Source organism: Cydia splendana, chromosome 26 (assembly GCF_910591565.1).
Source record: "Cydia splendana chromosome 26, ilCydSple1.2, whole genome shotgun sequence".
NCBI lineage: Eukaryota > Metazoa > Arthropoda > Insecta > Lepidoptera > Tortricidae > Cydia > Cydia splendana.
In genome coordinates this window covers 2,492,691-2,511,443 of record NC_085985.1, presented here as the reverse complement: position 1 = coordinate 2,511,443, position 18,753 = coordinate 2,492,691, and the positions used below count along the sequence as shown (strand labels likewise).

The 18,753-nt window shown below is 38.8% G+C and overlaps 1 protein-coding gene across 1 annotated transcript in view; it reads right to left on the bottom strand.

Moving 5' to 3' along the window:
* LOC134803418 (1-phosphatidylinositol 4,5-bisphosphate phosphodiesterase epsilon-1-like) overlaps positions 1-18,753 on the bottom strand; it is a 310,234-nt gene that overhangs the window by 214,793 nt on the left and 76,688 nt on the right. The window lies entirely within an intron of this gene.

Here is an 18,753-nt window from a genome sequence, read left to right as displayed (position 1 = left end):
CCAGGCTCCCATGTGCCGTGGCAAAACGCCGGGATAACGCGAGGAAGAAGAAGATTAACCTTGACTTCAATCTTATTGCCCTTCCAGGAAACGTTTCTTGATTGTACAGCCGTTCAGATATATCGGAGCGGCCGTGGTGCTCTAAACATCTGAACACACTTATAGAAAAATAGAAGTTATAGAAAAAATATAGCATTAACTTGGACCAAAACGACCGAATCCACAATCTACTTACAATTTTTTTATATATTTAATGTCGCACTGCAATACTGCTACAATAATGCTGGTGTAATCTATAAAGGGGCCCACTGATTAACAGTCCGCCGGACGGTATCGGCCTGTCAGTTGTTCGGAGCTGTCAAAATTTTGTTCTAACTGACAGGCCGTTAATCAGTGGGCCCCTTAAGTCTGTATCTTTAGGTATTTAAATAAAAGTAATCAAACAATTTGTACATTTTCGGGTAGCTATAACATTTATTGGTTAACCAACCAAACACAAAACCGCCTGGATCTGTCACTGAACGACTTGACTTTAACCTACATTGTTTGATAATGTAATGTTTTCATCTACGCTCAACTGACACAAGGAGCCATTTGAGGGTAGATTCTGTTTACTTTTATTTAAATACCTAAAGATACAGAGTTATAAACCCGAACAGTCCCTTTAGACTTTATACCTCTTGTATTATTAACTCCATGGTCTAATAAAACATGGTCTTCTATTCCCAGAGTGACACAGGCCTACGTCACAATAACATGGCCGCTATATATAGCGCTATCGCATATTATCATATAGCGCTGTCGCATGATGACGTAGGCTTGTGTCAGTTAGGTGACCTAGAAAAGACGGGAATAGAGTACCAGGCGGAGTATATTATTATACCATGATTAACTCTGCTTTTCAGCGACCTTTTACTAGAAATTGGAATGAATGTTTCCCGCCCCATAATAGCCGTAACAGCGTAACAGACATTGGAAAAATCATAGAATTATATACCGTATTTCTATGTTATAAAGTACAAATTCAAAATGATGTATTCAGCGATGTTATGCGCGGGGCATAGTGCTTCGCTGTTTGTTAGATGGCGATTATTTCAAGAAATTTTTAATTTAAATCGGTACGTTAAAAACAAAGTAACTTTGAGAGCTGTAGAGCTCATTAAAAAAAAACAAAAAAATATTCGACCTGGCATCCTGCTAATCTGACATCCTGCTAATCCGACATTCTGCATTTCTGGCATAAAACGTCAAAATTAGACGAATATGCTCACGAGAATCAGTTGAAAAGTTGCGAGCAGGGGCCCATTTTCGAACGATTTTAGTCTAAAATTATTACGGCTCGACTCGGAAAATGAATTAGATTTCTACTAGACTTCAACAAGTTACGATACGGATAATTTAAAGATATTTGTAAGATAGATATGTCAAATTTGACGTTTCCGCGATTCTGGAGGTCCGATTGAACGATTTCGACACGTTATGACTTAGATATCCAAGTCACATCTAGTCGATATCTAAGAGCCTCGGTAAAGAGTACCATTTTGTACCATTTGGTGTTGAAACTCTAGGTCCATGGGGTCCCAGCGCGCATAAGTTGTTCGCAGAAATCGCGAAGCGTCTGGTTGACGTAACTGGTGACCGAAGAGCTGGCGGCTACCTCGCACAACGTATCAGCATTGCGATACAGCGAGGAAATGCCGCCAGCATCCTTGGTACAATGCCTCAAGGGCCTATTTTAGATTTAAGCTAGTTATTAATTTCGTTTAGTACTGCCACTGTATATATATTGTATGTAAATAAATGTTTTTTTTTTATGTAGATCTAGTTGATCTCTAAATCGTTTCAAGATCTTGTGATTATCTCGAAATCCGAATAGGCCTGTTAGTGTCTTGTCATGACAACTCATACGATTTGATAGTTCGTGGACTAATAATATTAGTCTAATATTGTTCGAGAGATCATCCGGTCTGACGTGCGGTACCATTTTTTAGGGTCCCGTACCCAAAGGGTAAAAACGGGACCCTATTACTAAGACTTCGTTGTCCGTCTGTCTGTCTGTCTGGCTGTCCGTCTGTCTGTCACCAGGCTGTATTTCATGAACCGTGATACCTAGGCAGTTGAAATTTTCACAGATGATGTATTTCTGTTGCCGCTATAGCAACAAAGACTAAAAACAGACAAACATAAATATTTAAGTGGGGCTCCCATACAACAAACGTGATTTTTTTGCCGTTTTTTGCGTTAGGGTACGTAACCCTTCGTGCTCGAGTCCGAGTCGCACTTGGCCGGTTTTTATTGAGGTGTGCAATAAAGAGTTATTGTGTTGTGTTGTACTATACTATACTGCACTATACTGTATTGTATTGTATTGTATTGCATTGTATTGAAGGTATTCTATTTGTATTGTAAAGATATATAAATTTAGATTAATTTTTAACCGACTTCAAAAAGGGAGGCTCCTTTTTGAAGTCGGTTAAAAATATTTGTGTTTAAAACGAGTTATGAAAGCTATAAAAGTTATTTCAAATGGGTATGCAAGAAGGAAGGGTGTTTGTTTATTTCTCCCCTAACTTTTGTTAAATAAAGGGAAACTTTGTATTTAAGGGTTGGTAAGATCAAAAAGTTTCTTAATGGGACTGTAGGAACTTTTAGGGTTTTTCAAATAAAATAGGCAAAACGGAAAATTTCTCCATACTTTAAACTTTTCGACGCCGTGTCAAACACAAAAGCTGTCACTCGGACGCCACGTCACCGAAGTGTCAAACTGAAATTTAACTTTACGCATATTATGCACGTAAGTCTATGTTGCTCTGTGGTCTGTGACCGATTAATCGGTCTTTGGCGTTGAACCTGCGGTGCGGATATATCGGTCATTGGCGTCCAAAAGGTTAATTACTGTTGGCTCTGTGACCTGTAGATCTCGCGAATTCCCATGAATCCCATTTTCAAAGTAAGTTTTTAGCCAACATTTTTTTTTGTTACAAGCTTTGGACTGTACTTTTCTTTCCACAGGCAACTAATCCTCATCGAGACAATTAAGGGTCAAACAGATCACTGTGTTATGTCTTTCCTGTAGACATACACAAGAGTTAAGGGCTATAAAGGTACTGTTCTTGTAAAATGTACTGTTCGCGATAACACACTAGTTTTCTCTCCTGTGGGCAATAGTTAACAGCTTGTGGGCATGTAAGTAATGATTATATCATAGTTCTCTAAATAAAAGGAGGACCTTTTCACGTGGACAATGGTTAAATAAGAAAATTAACCTTTATAGCCCTTAACTCTTGTGTAGGTCTACAGGAAAGACATAACACAGTGATCTGTTTGACCCTTAAGTGTAAAAACCCCAAACACAATTAGGTTGCGTTGTTTCATCACAGAGTTCCTATGGCCACCTCGGGTCTCCATCATCAGATCAGCTCGATGATTCCATAATATGGCATTGTCTGACTTATCTTCATCGGAAACCGGGAAGTGGGTTTTTAACTTGCAAGATTTGACCCGCACTGACATATAGGTATACATACAAATACCGGCTCGTACCAATGAGTTTTTCGGAACTTATGTACGAAATATCATTTGATATTTACCAGTCGCTTTTCGGTGAAGGAAAACATCGTGAGGAAACCGGACTAATCCCTAAAGTTCTAGTTTACCCTCTGGGTTGGAAGGTCAGATGGCAGTCACTTCCGTAAACACTAGTGCCTACGCCAATTCTCGGGATTAGTTGCCAAGCGGACCCCAGGCTCCCATGAGCCGTGGCAGAATGCCGGGATAACGCGAGGAAGATGATGACTGACATAGTTACATACATAGTCGTACGTAGGTAGATACATTGCAAGTTAGTAAAAAACTTGTTAAAAAAAACAATTTTTTTCGACCTATTTTAATAACAGAAGTTCAACGACCGACACGCACTTCCGGCTGCCGGTGCTGTTTCCGGCTAATCCGGGGAATTTACAAATTTCAACACTTTACCGGAAACGGCGGGTTTCATTGGAGTTTATTTTTAGACTTAAGTGGTATTAAGTACAATTTAATATTTAAGTTTATTATATTAAGTGGTCGTTCCCCTCTGGAAGTGGTATTTCACCTTCACCAGGCGTGGCTCACTCCGCGATTTCGTCGGTTTGCTACAGGTAGCTACACGTACATCTGTTCCACACCAATTTTGGTGGCTAGCCATAAGCCGCGCGTGGCGCTCTCGCCACCTAGCGGCCATATCTGTCCTGATCGTAACAGACGCGTTTTGTTAGAGAGTGAGTCTTCTGTACCTAGTACTATTATTTATTCTGTACCTTCACCCAATCGTTTGCACGGCATATCAGTGCGAGCGAAATGTATAGAAAGCTTGTTACTCAAACGAATAGTGTTGAACCAAGAGAAGTCTGCAACAATTTTGACAGCACACGCAGTGCAAGTTTTATTTTAAACGTCAAAATTCAATGTAATAAATAAATAAAATAAAATAATAAATATTAGGGGACATCTTACACAGATCAACCTAGCCCCAAACTAAGCAAAGCTTGTACTATGGGTGCTAGGCGACGATATACATACTTATATAGATAAATACATACTTATATACATAGAAAACACCCATGACTCAGGAACAAATATTATAGTGTTCATCACACAAATAAATCCCCTTACTGGGATTCGAACCCAGGACCATCGGCTTCGCAGGCAGGGTCACTATCCACTAGGCCAGACCGGTCGTCAATTATCACTTGTACTGCGTCTGTTATCAAAATCGTTGCAGACTTATGTTGGTCTAACTCTTTGCCAGTTTGACACTGCTAAGGCCGTCATGGTAAGGCTAATGCTCTACAGATCTTCTTCTTCTTCTTCTTTATATTTAAGAGCTGTGCTCTTGTCGGTGGAGCAATCTCCAACTCGTCCGGTCCTCTGCCAACTCCTTAACCTTCTGGTATGACACGACCTGAACCTTTTCTTTTATTTGGTTGAAATAATTTATTCTCGGTCTTCCTCTTCCTCTCTTTCCCTCTATTTTTCCTTCTATGATGTTCTTTAGGAGCATGTCGTGTCGTAGCAGATGTCCAATTAGTACTCCTCTTCTATTTTCTATTGTCGCTATTATATTTCTTTTCTCGTTAATCCTATCTAGAACCCTATCATTCTCCTATTATGCTCTACAGATGTATTGCATAATTATTTTCCATCGTATTTTCTCGGAAACGTTCGTATTTGTCATGCTAGTTCAGTCAACCTCAGTACTTTTGTACCGAGACTGCCTGTAGTAGCAAGACACGTTCGTACGTTTCCGAGAAAATACGATGGAAAATAATTATGCAATACATCTGTACGTAGATATATACTTTGCAATTTCGTCGCGCCGTCAAGACGATTGGATCGGGGAGTGAATTAAAATCAATATCAAATTTCATATTCGGAATGTTGCTTTGGGAGTGTGACTGGGCTATTATACAAACCATCATCTTCCTCACGTTATCCCAGCATATTGCCACGGCTCATGGGAGCCTGGGGTCCGCTTGACAACTAATCCCAAGAATTGACGTATGCACTAGTTTTTACGAAAGCGACTGCCATCTGACCTTCCAACCCAGAGAGGAAACTAGACCTTATTGGGATTAGTCCGGTTTCCTCACGATGTTTTCCTTCACCGAAAAGCGACTGGTAAATATCAAATGATATTTCGTACATAAGTTCCGAAAAACTCATTGGTACGAGCCGGGGTTTGAACCCGCGACCTCCGGATTGCAAGTCGCACGCTCTTACCACTTACTAGGCCACCAGCGCTTGTTGGCTGGGCTATTATACAAACCATTTCACATAGTTTTGTCAATTCCTACAAACTGCCGACAATATCCACTTTAAAGCGTGCAACTTTCAATGGAACACTCGCACGATGAAACGTGTATTATGAACAGTTGGCTACAGAATCTGGAACAAATGGAACTCTGCAAATGGAACTGGAACATTGTTTGGGAAATGAATCATTTGGAGGGAACTTTCACTCGTATTCTAATAAAGTTTGTGATAAATATGCGCACGAGCTGTTATTTATTGTTGTGTTATGTACTTAGGGCATACTGAAAATTCCTGGAACTGGCCACTTAGAAAAAATAAGTAGTCTCATATATCAAAATCCAGAAACTTTCAGTATGCCCCACGTAAGTTCTAAGGGCAGTTAGTTGAACATACAATAAAATAAAATACAATACGATACCTACAATACAATGCAATGCAATACAATACACTATGGTACTGTACATATATCATCATCATAAAAATATTTGATTTAAAACGAGTTAACACATTTGTCACAGTAAGTTCGTAACTAAGGTATATTTTGTTTAATAATAATAATATAGCCTTTATTCGCTGACATCATAATAAAGTAATACAGTTAAAATATTTGTTTTATTCTGTCAGGCTGCCATTGGCATAGGCCTCCTCCATATTTCGCCATTCCTGGCGGTTTTTGGATATTCTCCTCCAGTTTTTGGGAAAGTCGTCCTCCCATCTTTTGTGTGGTCTACCTCTGCTTCTCCCTTTTTCTCTTGGGTACCACTCAGTGACATCTCTGGTCCATTTTTCTTTATTTGATCGCATCATATGCCCCGTCCATCTCCATTTCTGATTTCATCAATATCAAATCAGAAATATTTTGTTTACTCTTTTTTAAATACCTAAAGATACAGACTATATTAGTTCTACCTGTGACCATAGTCTAATAAAACATGGTCTTCCATTCCCAGAGTGACACGGGCCTACGTCACAACAACATGGCCGCTATATATAGCGCTATCGCATATTATCATATAGCGCTGTCGCATGATGACGTAGGCCCGTGTCAGTTAGGTGACCTAGAAAAGACGGGAATGGAGTACCAGGCGGAGTATATTATTATACCATGCCTGTGACGTTATCATGTAACGGTCGCCGACGGTCAACTTGAAGCGAACGGGTAGTAAATGCCAGGGCCAAACTCTGAGCTCCGCGTAGGACCGAAGGCCCGGAGACTGGTTCGATCATTTTCCCAAAATCATAATTTACCTGTAGCATAATTTCTATTCGCATTTTTTCCTATTCTTAATTTACACCAGACGCATTAATTCCTAACATGATTTTTCTAGGCGCATATTTTCCCATTAGACAATTTAGCCACTCACAAATATTTCTTACAACTTGGGCGGTTTGTCCTTCGGGCATCTGAAGCTACCTAACGAACCTAACCTACCTACACTTTTCTCCCCAAAGTGAAATGTTTTCATGGACGTCACACTAAATTAATAGGTTAGGTAGGTTAGGTTCGTTAGGTAGCTTCAGATGCCCGAAGGGTAAACCGCCCAGAAATAGGAGCCCCGCGAAGCGGGGCTCCGTCTAGCTATGTTGTGAACTAAATGTTTTTTGAAATGAAAGTGGGGTGGGGTAATTGATTTTTTGATTATAGACTAGTAGTTCGCCCCGAACTGAGAACTCGCGGTTCGCCAAAAAGATCAATTGAATGCGGTGTTACTTAGTATTAGATATGGGCATTTCGTAATTGATTCCTAATTCCACGATTACTTAAAATTACTTTGCAATCTGATTACCGATTCCCAGATTACTTTGTAATCTAACAATACCGAATTACTAAGTACAATTCCATTTGAGGAATCAGGAATAATTTTTTCAAATATTACAATTACTAGTAATTGGAATCAATGTCGATTCCTCATTACAGGAATGCATTATTTGATTCCTTTCAGATTACATTTCGTACTACTACTATGAAAAGTACATTTCGATAGTAGATATAGATGTTGTTGACAAGGATGCATCTATACCTTATTTGAAACAGGTGTGCAGATTTCGAAAACGATGACGATGACCTATAAAACGATATGCATTACGAATTTTATGACATACCTACAGCATGGCCGCCAATGGAATCCAAAATGGTCATCATTTTCGAAATCTGCGCCCACTAAAACCTATAAATTTTATGACATTATGCGTGGCCGCCATCTTGGATTCCAAAATGGTCATCATTTTCGAAATCTGCGCCCCCTAAAACCTGTAAAACTACATCCATGACGACTTTTATGACATACTGCATGGCCGCCATTTTGGATTCCAAAATGGTCGTCATTTTCGAAATCGGGGCCCCCTAAAACCTATAAAATGACATCCATGACGACTTTAATGACATAGTGCTAGGCCGCCATCATGGATTCCAAAATTACCATCATTTAAAAAAAAATCTTCATATAAAAAATAGTATTTCATACAATCGCGATACAATAGAGAGCTCCTCAGTCGAGCACCGTATTCAGGTAACGAAGCTTGCTGCGTTGCCCAAGTAGTCACGAGACTGAAAAGCTTGACTACATCACTATTGTATACAATACTTTTTCTACAAGTTAAAAAAATTATACTTTAAATTAAAGTCTTTAAACTAGTAGAATCATACAAACAAACCAAACCAAAAGTATACAGCTAAGATACGCGAGTATATAGCCGCGATACCTTCATACTGGTACGTGCCCCGGCCGCCGCGCCCCGCGCCCAACGGCGGGTTGGTCAACGACACCTTCTCGTAGCTCATGAGGCCCTGGTGCTTGCTCCTTGCTAAATTCAATTTTTAAACAGTTTTTTCTCGAATTTAGCCACCGTAGCCTATAGAGACTAACAAGTAACGCTAAGCGGTTTTCGTAGTCTATGGATGTTTATATATTAAGGGTGTCACATGCGCGTTTCTGACTTATGAAGCAATTGTTCCTACAATACAACCTAAAATAATAAATGTGTAAACCGAGCACTTTCATTTGATACCAAACTCGACCATACTTTCTTGCAATTAAAATGACCAGAATAGCAAGACCCCTCACAAATAGTGTTCGGCCTCTTTCAGAATATGAAGTTTACTTTACTCGTTGATTTGTAAGAAGAAATATTTATGTGTCAGTCAATAAAGTCATGTAGTATTATAAACACGTTTTTGCTTTAATTCAATATAATTTACAATAATATCGTGAACATGGTCCTTCGAACCGGATACCTAATTAAATAAAAAGAACAGTTTTTTACAATTGTGGAAATTAATTTGTTATAAGAAATTTTGGAAACTCGTATCAAATATGAATGCCGCAGAAAAACTAATAGCGCTTCAAATAGGCAGCTTGGAAATAATAGAGAAGGCTCGAGTTAATTACAAACGGTTTCCAAAAGAAAACATAACATACGGGTATATACAAGGTCGATTAGAAACTTTGGAAAATTATTACAATGAATTTAAAGGTATTCATCAAAGATTACTTACAAGCGTTTCCAAAGAAGATAAATCCAAAATGTTATATTTTTCTGAAGATTTATACAATACTTTTGATGAGCGTTATCATATATACAAAGGTGAATTGAAGACGAGTTTGGAAGAATTCTACACCGAAACAAAAGATAGACATGTTACACAAAATACTTCAGGTTATCATGCGTCAGATAGTAAAGTAAAATTGCCTCGAATAACGATCCCAACTTTCAGCGGCGATTACACGGAATGGCAATCCTTTCATGACTTATTCACAACTTTAATACACAAGAATAGCTCACTCGATGACGTTCAACGTATGCATTACCTCAAAGTAAATCTGAAAGGTGACGCAGAATATCTTCTGAGACAATTTACAATTTCTACCGAGAATTACACACGAGCATGGACCCTTTTAAACAAGCGGTATGACAACAAAAGGTTCATTGCTAACTGCATTTTTAAGAAATTCTTTGGTTTAAAGACGATTGTTCAAGAATGTGCCTCGGCCTTGAGACAGCTGTTAGACATATCTGTCGAATGTTTAAATACCCTTAAAAATCTTGGCCTACCAACAACTGAATGGGACGCAATCGTCATATTTATCGTCGTGTCAAAACTAGATCCCATAACTCATAAACATTGGGAGGAGTTTGTAAATGAAGATAAGACAAACGCGTTTCCAACTTTTGAGAAGTTGAAGTTATTTCTAGAGACTAGATACAGGACGATAGAGATGGTAGAACTAGTTAACGAGAATTACAGGCCCGTGAATCCTAAGACTTTCCATGTCACATTCAGCGAAGACAAAGAAAACATAAAATGTGCATACTGTAACAACAAGCATTACATTTACAACTGTAAACAGTTCACAACGCTACCAGTTGAGGAAAGGTACGATTTCGTTCGAAGCAATAATCTCTGTTTCAACTGCTTTATACCGAACCATGCTGTAAGGTATTGTAAACAGAATACGTCATGCCAAGTATGTAAAGGGCGTCATCATTCGTTGTTACATCGAAGGATAAAACTAATACAGGCGAAGCAGTGCTACAGTGAAAGAGATATGACTTTGGAAGAATCAAAAGCAGAATATGTCACACCAAATGCAGAGTCGTCGAAGTTTGAACAGCCAGTAGTTCGTAGAGGATTAACTGATAAGAAACCTGAAGCTGCAGCTGTCGTAGCACTAGATGTTGAGTTGTCAAATTTGAAAGAAAACATTAATAGAAGATTTACTTGTAGCGACAGCAAGGATGACAAAGTGTATATCAAAAATAAAGTAGAATTACAAACCTTGGCGAATCCACGGAGATTACGGAGAATCACATGTTTTCATGTCACACGTCAAGTTATGGAAGACAACAATTCTAAGATTGAAAATGAAAAATATACAAACACTAATAGTTCAAGAAAAGAAGATTTATGCAAGCCAGTTTATAACGATACACCAACGACTATAGATGATACTAGCGGATATATATTCAACCATTTACACCCACTGATGAGAAAGGGCACTGATAATACCAGGAAATCGAGCGTACAAACAACACGGAAAGCGATTTTGAAGACAGATAATACAAGATTTCAGGAACAATTAGTGAGACAAGTACTGACTTCGAGTGTTAATCCTAGCCCTAGAGTCAAACTCAAACAGGGTTTTCACAGCCCCGCCAGCTCAGATTTGAGTAGGTACATTCGTTCACGGTGGGCAGTGAATATTGCAATGTAAGTAGATTGTAATACAGATTAGTCGTATGATTTATATTTTAGTTTTATGAATTGTTAGCTTTCTAATGAAGATTTAATTTTCTTTCATTCACTAAATATAAAATAATATTGAACAATTTATAAGTGTGTGGTAGTATAGTTATGTTATGGAGTAAACTTATGTTTGTTTTTGTATGATGAATAAGAAGAGTTATATTCTGAAATCAAGTTATAACAAACGGAGTATAAAATAGATTATTTTGGTGGGCAGTATGTTCGGCCTCTTTCAGAATATGAAGTTTACTTTACTCGTTGATTTGTAAGAAGAAATATTTATGTGTCAGTCAATAAAGTCATGTAGTATTATAAACACGTTTTTGCTTTAATTCAATATAATTTACAATAATATCGTGAACAAATAGCTTATTAACACTTTCAGCTCTTCTAGCTCAATAACCTCTTGTTCGAGCCAGCTCAAAATTTAATGACTAAAATATAATGCCCTCAACTATACGTTCACCCAATTTAATTTAAATTAGAACATTTTTACTTAAGTTATCGAGTATCAAACTATCCTCTGATAGTTCAGCTTAAAAACATCGTAATGCCAGGACGTGCCCCTAGCCAGCCGTGTGTCCAAAGTCGAATGTAAGAACTTCACTTCGCTTCGCTCGCTCGTTCGAATAAACGTCGTAAGAAATATTTGTGAGTGGCTAAATTGTCTAATGGGAAAATAAGCGAATGGAAAAATCATGTTAGGAATTAATGCGTCTGGTGCAAATTAAGAATAGGAAAAAATGCGAATAGAAATTATGCTACAGGTAAATTATGATTTTGGGAAAATGATCTAATCAGTCGGCCCGGAGCGTCCGACAGGTGCGCGCTACCCGCAACTTTCAAAAGTCCGAAGGCCGGGTTGTGCCCGAACACAGAACAATATTACAAAAGGTATTTGTTTTTGGCTAATTTAGGATAATATTTGAAATTATTTTAACGCATTGAAACTTGTTTTTGTTTGTGAGTAGGGTAAATATTGACCTACGTTTTTTGCACTAGATCATAAATAGTAGATTGTGTCACAAGGGAGCAAAATGTCATATACGGCGAGGGCGTACATTGAATCCTGAACAAATCGAAGGATTCTAAAATAGAATCCTTCCAGCAGGGAAGAAAAGAGCAATTTTTACACAATAGGTGATGTGAAAGGTATATTTTAATGCAGCCTCATCCATAAAAACGTTTTGTAGGCGGCTTCGTGACTGCCTATTATTATTATATTTGAGGGGATCCTCGCATTAAAAACCAGGCGTGTGTCATCTCTTTCTTTTTGCTATTCAATTTTCAACTCTCTCCCAATAGCGATTACGTTCAAAAATGACAAACAGTTGCTTCCGCGGCGTGAAGCTAATGATGATGATGATTACTGTAATATAACGTCATGCTCCATCCTAGTCGTTGCCATCATTTCATCCCTTAAGACCCTTTTGGCATGGCCATAAAAATATATAATAATATCCCAAACGAAATCAAAGAAATAAATAATTATAGTAGCTTTAATAATGCATTAAAATCTTGCCTAGTAAAAAAAGCTTTCTACACATTAAATTATTTTTTTTAAGAAATTATGGACGAATAACGTTACCGGCAGTACCGGCACAGATAAGTTTTGGAAAAAAGGTTACGAGAGAGACCATTATAAATCATACATTAGCCCTTAGGGGCTATTCATAAATTCCGTCATTTCAAATTAGGGGGGGGGGGGTCTATACACTTACAGGGTTCTTAAATATGGAACTGTACTAAGTAGTTTTTAAGAACTGGTGTTTAGCAAAAATGTGTCAACCCACATTGATTTTGCAATAAAATGTCAACATTAAGCGTCCATTTTTGAGTTGACATCTTATTGCAAAATGAATGTGGGTTGACACATTTTTGCTAAACACCATCCCTGTATAGTAATATCAGTGCAATAAACAATTCTGATTCTGATTCGGACCCCTTAAACGGTTTCTAACCATTTGCAAGTCTTCTTGGTAAGAAACTTTTTCGACGTTCTATACATAAAGTAAAAGACTCACCTTTAGACTTTAAAGCTGTATTTACTAACATATAATAATTATGTGAATACTTATGGTTCGAAGAAGCGGTGGTGGCCAAGTGGATAATTATGATGTCCGACTTTCGATCCGGAGGTCTGGATTCAAATCCTGGCCAATGAGTTTTCGGAACTTCTGTACGAAATATCATTTGATGTTTACCACTAGCGGTGAAGGAAAACATCGCGAGGAAACCTGCATACATCTGCGAAGAAATTCAAACTTGTATGTGAAGTCCCCAATCCGCATTGGGCTAGCTTTGGGACTATAGCCCAAGCCCTCTCGCGCCAGTGCCCAGCAGTGGTACGTAATATATATAGGTAGACTGAAAATATGGTTCGAAATCTTGCTCGCAGTTGGTGCCCGCGAAACAATCAAAACAAAAACTAAACTTAGAATCGGCCTTGTACGAAAAAATGTTAATTTAAAATAACGATGTAACATTTTCTTAAACGTAAGACGATAAAAACAATACGAACACTCATAAACGCAATTTATACAAAAAACTTTTCAAAAGTTACAAAATACTTTTTCTCGCGAACCCCGGCAAAACAACGTTTATTTTTAAACGGGCACAATATTAGAAAAGTTCTTCGGGCGATTATTTAAAAACACTCGGTCGTATAAAATCACAATTAGCCAGCAGTCGTTAGTGACATATAAAACAGCTGAGCAGTAATCTAACTCGATATACCCCATCTCCGTTTTGGTTTTGCATCTGCATCATCTATGGTTTTGGCACCGTGAGTCTAGGCGCGGACTTGCGTTCCCCTACGTTGTTAAGGATGACTCACGCTAGACCGGGCTGTGCCCGGGCCGAGGCCGATGTGTCCTAGACGCGTCATAAGGATTAAAAGGAGTGTGTTAAAAATATTAAACCCAATTTATACAAAAAGTACAACTGTGTGGGTTTTTTGGGTTGTTTTTAAATGATTTAGAGCAATTTTAGCCGCCGGAGATAAGTTTTTAATATTATATATATATATATATTTTTCATTTTGTGGCTACTTTTGTACACCATACATACCAAAAATCGAATCAGAGCACTCCACTATCCGAGTGATCTTGTCTATCTTGAGCCGAACATATTTTCTGTTTTAATGTTCAAATTTGTCACGGAACCAAATTTGTCAACCCCGATCCCATGTGGTCTATGTGGTCCCTACCCCTAGAGTGTATACAAAAGCCCGGAGGCGCGGACTTACCCCAGGGCGGCGGGGCTGCGCTTCCCGCAGCGCCGGAGCCACCACAAGTCCACCTCATCCTCCCCCCCTCTGCATTACAATCTTTGGCACTGGTATAACCTCAAATTATAACCATGAATAATTCAAAAACCAAGCATCTCCGCGGGGGGAAAGTTGGAGGGGGTTCCCCCTCCCCCGCCCCTTCCCACACTTCGTACCTTTCTATTAAAGCGACTTACTTTAAGATTTTTACCGCGAAGAGTTGCGGTACTGCTTTAGGTCATATGTGCAGTGTTTGGCAGTCGTTAGGCCGTTTCCGCCGGAAGCTGGGGACCGGATGTAGGCCGCGGCCATTAATCTGCTTTTTTATAAGGACGATTGTATTATGATATTTGGGATTGTTTTGACGATTATGACTGATTGAAATATTTGTGTGTTTGAAGTTGTTTTAAATTTGATTATATCGAAACTCAATCAGTCGAGGTTGTTTGTATTATAATTTGATTATATTGAAAACGCAATCAGTAATAATAATATCGTTAGAGCTATATGCTCCAAAGGGATGTGAAACATGCATAAGACGCGAGTTGGCACACAGGCCTATTCGGATTTCGAGATAATAACAAGATCTTGAGACGATTTAGAGATCAACAGACTAGATGTGACTTGGATATCTAAGTCATAACTTGTCGAAATCGTTCAAGAGGACCTCCAGAATCGCGGAAACGCCAAATTTGACATATCTATCTTACAAATATCTTTGAATTATCCGTATCGTAACTTGTTGAAGTCTAGTAGAAATCTAATTCATTTTCCGAATCGAGCCGACAGTGGCTGTTATCAACAGGGTAAGTAGAAAGCGGCGCACACCTCTCGACACCCCTGAGCCGCTCACACCCGCGTTGCTCCTGGTCATCCTCACGACGGCAGTTTCAGGGACCGATCTAGCGTACCGCCTGCCTCGATAACTTGTGAAAACATTGTTATGTCAGGTGCCCGGACGTTTTTGCAATAACCCAGTCTCATTGTCCATCCAAACTTCAATCCATAGACCGGCATACTGTTCACTTTTTCTACAATAGTCCCAATGCCTGCTGCGACCAGTTCATGGGTGTCTTTTGTTGCGCTTATCAGTTGTTGAGGTATCACAGAATGGTAGATACTTTTGGCGCATAGTATGATACGGTCTAAGCCCACGAGAAATCCCAATATGTGATTTATGAATTATGAAGCACATCGGGCAGAATTAGCTTAGACAAGATTAATTTCCAAAAATTGGAGTTTCCATTAGAGTAAAGGGGCCCACTGATTAACAGCCCGCCGGACGGTATCGGCCTGTCAGTTGTTCGGAACTGTCAAAATTTTGTTCTGACAGGCCGATACCTTCCGGCGGACTGTTAGTCAGTGGGCCCCTTTAGACCAAGAGAAGCCTGCAACTTAGTTTGATAGCGCACACGCGGTGCAAGTGTCATTTGTACGTCATAATTTCATAGAAGTATGACGTTTAAAATAACACTTGCACTGCGTGTGCTATCAAAATCGTTGCAGACTTCTCTTGGTTCAACTCTAAATGTTCTCTAGATATATTGCGCGTTCATTGCCAAACCTTCTTACAGAAAGTTTCGATTTCTATGACATATGAATACACATCGGTAACTCGTGGCATTTAGGTAGCACTTAAAAGATTAGTGATGAACACACATCGGTAACTCGTGGCACTTGACAGTTTCTAACAGACTAGTGATGTGCCAATGTTCTTCCTATACGAGTCGAGAAAAAGAAACCACTAAAAAAAGGAATTAATTAAAGTAATCTTTTAAGTGCTACCTACGAGTAAATGCCACGAGTTACCGATGTGATATCAGTGATTTGAAATAGACGCCAATGAGTGACGTAAATGTTAAATGAAACAGTCGTCAACAGTTAGATATACTCCACACTAGCGTCTTTTGAGCGTCAGCGTCTAGTCAGCGCTATGGAAAATGGCGTCGAGCAGCAGCCATAGAATTGGCTAGACGCTGACGCTCTGGAGACGCTAGTGTAGGGTGGCTCTAAACATTAATTAATAATCCCTAATAACCACTCACATGCTTTTGGCAACTGTAGTTACCAGCTGTCACCCTTACTCACATGCTTTTGGCAATGTAGTTGCCAGCTGTCACCCTTATTTTATAATAATAATAGAGGACACTGAAAAATATCAATCATGTGAGTGGATAAGAACGGGACCTTAAGTGGAAACTAGCATGAGTATTTTCACATTGCCAGGCAGGATTGTTCTCTTCAGATCCAATATCGAGAGCCCCGCTATCAAAGCACCGATGAATGCCCATTGTGCCCCCGATTGCTTTTTGTTTTTACCAGCTCATTTCATTCAGAGGCAATAAGTAGGTTAATTAGTTCGTTCTTTATTAAACTACTGAATGCTGAAGTAGTGAAACAAATGGGTATTTAATACAATCATCATCATCATTATCATCAGCCTACCCTCGTCCACTGCTGGACATAGGCCTCTCCTATGCATTGCCATAGCACATTACTTTTAAAAATGTTATTCTCGCCCTCTTGTGACTCTCTATATGTAGTTAAATCTGTATGATCGATAAATTATTGCTTAAACTGCTTTTGTTCGTAACAAATCGACCTGTTTTATTTGTCATTTTAGTTTAGTTTGCGCAGCTGCCGCATGGCGCTAGATGTAATGTCAGGCGTAATGTACGGCCAAGATGAGTTTGACCTGATAATGTAACAGCTGTATTGTACGTAGTAAAACTATACATAGTAATTTATTGTAATGTATTCTTGACTAATTGCTATCTTTGTCTTTTGTATTCTTATTACTATCTTTGTATTTTGTATGTATTAATTTTGTTGTTAATTCTCTTGTTATTCATGTTACCTGTCGTGATTGTTTCACCGGATGGTCTCATCGGAAGATCAGCGCTGGAAGTCGCCAGCAACATGCTGAGGTGAGACCATTTCGTGGCACTTTCTCTTTTTTATGTTTCTCTGTTTAGTATAAGTTTTTATTTTGTGTTTGTGCTTACGAATAAAATTATTTCTATTCTATTCTATTCTATTCTATTCTATTGCACGCCATTGAGCACGATTTTCGGCAACTCTGATCCAGCTCTTGCCAGCCGCCTTGCGAAGGTCATCGCTCCATCTAGTCTGATTTATTACAAGCTTTTTATGAACTTGCAATGTACAGTCAGCAGCAATAGTTGATGAGCGGGCGAGGTGTTCGAAATGATCTTGACGCGACTTTATTGTCAAGAGAATGAGAACGCGTCAAGGTAATTTTGAACACCTCGCCCGCTTAGCAACTTCTTCTGTATGTAACTGAGTTTGTACGGTTCAAATCTTGCAAGTTAAATTTGACCCACTTTCCGACTTCCAATTAAGCTGTTTTGCATACATACGTAAGTCGGGTGACAATGCAATTATTATGATACCATCAAGTTGATCTGATGATGGAGACAGGAGTGGCCATAGGAACTCTGTGATAAAACAACGAAACCTAATTGTGTTTGGGGGTTTTAGAATTGTCTCGATGAGTATTAGTTGCCTGTAGAAAAAAGTACAGTAAGCGATAAAAGCTTGTATCTACCGAAAATGTTTTTTTTGCCAACAACGTATTTATTTTTAGTAGAGCTAATGTTTTTTGTAGTGAAAACTTCTTTAGCGGCGCTGGGCACTTTTTGAGGTGGGGAAAAAATGATAAACTCGAGACAGCGTAACGCGATCACGTGACCGTAACGTTTAGATGGCCACTCATTTAGATGGCATTTAAATCAATAAAGAAAAACTCAATGACATTACATGAAAAAGGTTCTAATCTTGTACGGGTTGAAATACGAGGATCTCACAGTTACATTCTAACTTTATAATCTTTATATCACTCAAATATAATTCAATAAAGCTACATCTTGATGAAATCGCTAATAAAAGTGAACTCTAGTACTGGTGAATAAAACTCAAAATATCATGACCAAATATATTTAGATGCGAGGTCTGCAAGGTAACTTTACAATTTCTATTCGGATTTTAAACAATTAACGCCAGGGGTGCGAAACTCCTGACTTCGGTCAAACTCGGCTCCGCTCGGCTCAGCATTGCTCCGAGCAATTATTAGGGTTGGCACCACTTGACTTCCTTTTGCGTGCACGACCATAGATAAGATAATCACTTGATTTTTGACAACCCTAAATAGCCGAAAGGGATAGTGCCATATATTAGAAAGAGACAGCATGATTCGACCCTGAACCGCTGTCAAACTTCGTTTTTGTAGGAAGTTTCCTTTCTGTACGATAGTACTATTAATTATTCTGTGTTAACGCTACAAATTTGAATTTCGAATTTTAAAAAAGCTCACTGACCAGCAATTTCGGAACTAAAGTTTTTTCAATAGAAAGGAGGATGGGTCAGGTATACGTATAGAGCTGCAGACATTTTGGACTAGTCATTAGTTTTCACTTCTGTCGGCACT